A 5,581-nucleotide genomic window follows, 5' to 3' on the forward strand; every position below is an offset into this window, starting at 1 on the left:
CTAAGAAATGAGTTATAACATCGAATTTTTGAAATTATTTTCAGTTAAAATTACATTTACAACATTTTATTCACACTTATTACACTAAAATGTATAATTCTTTCTATTCATAACAGGGAGGAATGTACTCTACCTACTTCGACGAAACATAGCTCTTCAAGTAAGACAAGAGATCAAGCTCGGACTCTACAAGTCACTAATTTTGCCAGTACTCTTATATGGCTCTGTATGCACAAATCCGAACCGAGGTGAGCTACAACAGCTTGAAAGATTTCAAAAGAAAGTAGTCAAATGGATCCTTGGACAAAAAGTCATACCGTATCCAAATCAACTGAGACTTCTTAACATACTACCACTACCAATGTTCATGCAACTAAATGACATTCTACTTTTATCGAAATTGACAGAAGACGATAGCTTTTTACCAATGCTGAAACAAAATTCAGAGAAAGGGAGAACAAATGAATTATTCAAGCTCCCGAAAACCAGAACTGAAAAGGCTAGAAATGATTTCTTTTTCCGTACATGCAGACTAGCAAATCGAATAGAAAAATACATTGAATTTAATACGAAAAAAGGCCTTAAAAATCGAGTTTTAAATTTCATGTGGAAGTTTGTAAACCAGCGATTCGACGAAAATAACATCTGTAGCTGGCAACTATGCTGTGACTGTCAGATCTGCAGAAATAATAGGACAATTTTCTAAGACGACGACTGGGACGAAAATCCCCTCAGTGAAAACTGTAAATCCCCAACAACAACAAAAAAATGCAGCACCCATTGGTCCGAGTAGGTTACTTCGTCCAAACAAAAATTCTGCATAATAGTTCAAGTCATGTGGAAGAACTAATTTGTCAAACTGAAATTAATTCTGATATTTTAAAATGATCTTTCTTGTTTGTGCCCCCCCAATACGTTAAGCTCCTCCCAGCTACCGAAAACGTGCCATTACATAGTAAATCATTACGTAAGAACATGGCACGTGCGTCTTGGGGTGCAAATATTATAAAACCACTACACAGGCGGGTGGGGGGCAGAAACGCAAAAGATCCTTTAAAACAAACGTTTTCAAAATTTACGTTTACCTTTAGGTTAAAATTGTTCCACATATTGTCAACGGATAAAATGAATATGTATTTACATTTGCCTGAGACCACAAAATGAACAATTCCAGGAACTATCTTAAAACTTCAATTGAAAATTTTCCAAATTTACACAAAAATTATAAAAAAAAAATTTGAAATTTCAGTTTCGAAATTCAAAGAGAGAGAGAGAGAGAGAGAGAGAGAAAGAAATGAATTACGTCTATATAGACAGTATAACAGAACAAAGCGTAAGATAAAAAAGCATTGTATAAAATCATATACAACGTGTATCGCGTAAGAAAAACAAAATGCAATGTACAGAGTCGTATGCAGCGTCTAAGATCAAAAGCAAATCATTACAAAGCACGTGTGCAGATACTTTTTATGATTAAAAACATACACTTTAACTAAAACAGGCCAAGTTTTCAGCGTTTTCATGGTAAATGCGTAGCACCCTTGAGACTATTGGAATGTTGGGCAGGGCAGCACATGACAGGAGGTGAAATTTCTCGACAAATGGCTCCTCGCAGAGCCTGCAGGCACAGTCCAGAGGGTCGGGTGGGCCATAGCAACCACTTGCCTTGCATCATGAGTGCTCCAGTTCCTTCTGAAACCATATATTGGCAGTCGGGTAGAATTTTTTTATGCTCCTCCCAATCTGTTAAGCGGTCATAAATCAGAGCGGTATAAATCTTTTGCAAAACGGGAATTAAGGCAATACCTCAATAGCTATCTGGTGACATCAGCGGACCTTTCCCCTTGTATAGAGGCATCAATAGACTCACTCAGGGCATCAATAGACTTATAGGGGCATCAATAGGCTTATTATTTTGAAATTCAAAAAATTTCTCTGGTACATGATATTTCGAAATTTTGTCAACCCCAACAAATAAAAAATAACAACAGATAGGATTGAAAGTAAAACCTCCTTCTCAGAAAAGGAAAACAATACAAACCGTTTTTTCAAAAACTCTGGAATAAAGATTGATGTAATTTTATTGTAATAAATGTAACTAAATTGATGTAAATAAAATTTTAACTGTAAACAAATTCAAAAATTAGTTATTATTTTAAATCATTTCTTAGAATTATAGTCAAAGTCAAGCTTATATTCTTTGTAATCGAATTTATTTGATTTTAACTGACAATGAACGCAATGTTCGAAAACGTTCATTTTTTTTAATAAAATCATTTCAAAATTTAATTAGCGATTTCTTCTGTGCACAATATTTAGAATATTTGCAACTTCAAATTTAAATCTGTTGTCAATTTCTTTGAAAAACGTTCCTGTTCCGAATTTTTCAATTTTGGCTATATTTTTGTATTTCTAGGGTCATTCCGAATTTCCCTAACCCTATGTATACCAGTTGTACAGGTTTTGCAAATGTTCGATTTGTTTGCCTTATTTTTCTTTTCCCAAGTCAAAATTAAGATTTGAACTAATATTTTAGCTTGAGTATATTCATCGTTTCCCTATATTCATCGTTTCTGCTTAGTCCCGGCTTCAACCTGTTGATGTATATAGTTTCGATGGTCATCAACTTCTCTACTGTGCTACAGGTACTCAGAATTTTCCATTCATTATCATTCGTGGTAACTACAATCAGCAAAATGTTGACCCACCTGTTAATCCTTCTTTCGATGACTCGATATCCTCAACTTCTCTATTATGCTAGTTTTTTTTGCTCAAAATAGAGGAATCCGCATCCATTACATTTTTTCTCTTATACCACGTGGAAAATCAGGTTTATATCGAAAGATGATTTTAGGTTGGGGAGGCATGACCTCAATTTTCACTTTATGAATACCACTTGCAGGTCAAATAATTTCTTCAATTTAATTGCAAAATTTTGGGCGAGGTTGCTTCTGCTTTTTAGTAAAATGGTTCGTTTACCATGAGATCCAGTGTGGCTTTTTTGATTTACCTTTCTTGCTGTTTTCATTCAATCTTTACAGCCGATTTTTATCTTTTTTAAGGTGTGGTTCCTTATTTGCAAAGAAAATTCATCTGGATTTTGATTTTTCAACCAGTATGTCTAGTTTTTTTCAAGCGCCTGATTGAAAACAATCAATTAGATGTTTCTTTAAAACCCTGAGAACCATCAGATGAATCACATTTTTCTTATGCTGAAGCGGCGCACGGCTGGGAAAATTCAGTATTATTTTGTGACTGCTGGTGTTTGATAACAATGACAGGTATTTTTTGCTCAAATTTAAATTGATATCAGAAAAAGACAAATTCCTTTACATGATTATTTTTTCTAATGTAAATTGCACGTTGTTGTGTACGGAATTTGCAATTTGAAAGCACTCGTCCGAGTTACCAAGAGCTGTGCATATAATGTCATCCACATACATTTTGAACAACTCTTCTCCTCAAAGTGCCCCTTTGTTTATTGATTGCTGCAAAACATACAAATCCAAACAACATCTTGCATTTCGGCGTACTACTCATCTGTTTTTTGGCATAAAGCATGAAAGCAATTTTGGTATACTTCACATTTTAGTCCTTTGCCTCGGAATGTCTCTCTGCGATTGCAGTCTTTGCCATTCCTGTTTTGATTAGAATTTGAAATCTTCTTTCTGAGCTTTGGTTTTTGCAGTGATGGCTAAAATGATTTCATCAGCACTTTTGCTAGTATTACAGCCAGTAATGCACCCATAGCTACCAAAAAGCTAACGCCTCAATTTAACAAATCTTCTCACCCTCCGTGTTATTATCGAGTATTTCAAGTACAAGCTTGTCAACGGCTGCGAGGAAGTTCACCTCATTAAAGTTGTCTGTCGCAGGGTGTTTGTGTCCCAACAATAGGATAACAAGTAAAAGCTTTGGAATTTCACCACCAGCCTTTATAACAACATAACTATGGGAGCCATTCCAGTGCGGTCTATCCTGTCTCTCTGACCGCTAACCAAGTTTTCCAATCAGTCTATTATTAACCATTCCGGAGAGGTTAATTATTTCACGCCTAATGATGCAAACAACGGGTGGCATCAGTTCTGGTATCACCTTCTCCCAAAATTTGCTACTATCTCTTTCAAGATTTTCCTTGATCTCTTTTTAACGTTTTCAGCCCAGTTTATTTCTTGTTTCAGGAGTTTCAATTGACAACTGTGCGCGACTCGTTCGGAAAAAAATTTAATTTGAGGATCACGAAACCTCAAAAAATCCAGAATTATATAATTGTTAATGCATTGTTTTAAAAATTCAGATCAATAATTTCAGCTAGCGACCTTATTTCGGGTTTTTAAGTAATCAAAATAGAGTGTGTAAAAGTTTGATTTTTTGAGTGTGTAAATGTTTGCACATACATCAAAGAAGCTTAAGGACAGCAAGTACTGAAACCCGATTGTTCAGCAGCTCCTCCTCAGTATTTGTTCGTTGTACACTCCTTGCAATGGCCCTAGCTTTCTTCTGCCATTTGCTCATGTTCTTCCCTTTTCGTTTCCTGAGCATCCCTCTTAAAAAGTTTTAGTTGCCTAATACTATGTCGAGGGTCCTAACTTCCGATCCAAGTTCCTGATTCAGCTCGCATTACTTGTCAAGCTGCGTCGAAATTAGATGCTTCGTTACGCTTATCATCAGTTCATTGGACTTTAACAGCTCCTGAATATTAGTTTCTTTTCGAACCTGTTGACGGTAAACATTAGCACTGAAGTGGTCTTTGTTTATGCTTAGGAATAATGTTATCAACTCCGGTACGCTGCAGGATTGGTAGATGTTTGACTTGTGATTAGAGATCGTGTTAATTATCAGATTGTGTCAAACCACCAAATCCTTCCTCTTGCTCAGATGACCTTCATGGTGATATTTTGCGTTCTTGAAACAGTTTCTGGTGGAAATTCTGTTGAAAAAAAAATTCGTGAACCGATGTGACTTTCCCTAAAAACTATTTTTTGCTTGAATATGGAAACCTAATTACAGCGTGGTGATGCAAGTTTTATTCAAAAGGTGCACAATCTTGGATAATCTATATAAGTCATACCAGCTGAAACGCTAAAAAACAGAATAATTTTTAAAGTATTTTGCAGTTAGCCCTTCCTTAGGCCCTTTTTTCGAGACATTAACAAAATAATTGATATAGAATAAACAAACTTTTCAAATTAGAATTAATTCTAATATTTAAAACAAACATTTGCTAAGTTTATGTTCATCGTGAAACTTTTTCACATTCAGATTTTTTTGTCATGCTCAAAGTATCTTTTGCCTGAATTTTCTTTTACCATGTCAACTTTATGATAATTTTATATATAATGCGGGAAAATTACAAATGGCGCAAAGCATCATACTCATTTACTTGAAAATTATACACAAGTCCAGGTCCTTGATGAAAAATTAAGTGATATCCTGAAATTACTTCATACGGAATATAAAAACTTTTATGTATTTGGAAATTATATCTTCTCAATGTTTTAATCTATGTTGACGTAGCTCTTGAGAGAAATATGGAGATATTGGCTAAAAATCAGAATGCAACTGAATGGTTTTGCAGTAT

This window comes from Convolutriloba macropyga, unplaced genomic scaffold, assembly GCF_964194025.1.
Source record: "Convolutriloba macropyga unplaced genomic scaffold, txConMacr16.3 SCAFFOLD_1131, whole genome shotgun sequence".
Lineage (NCBI taxonomy): Eukaryota > Metazoa > Xenacoelomorpha > Acoela > Convolutidae > Convolutriloba > Convolutriloba macropyga.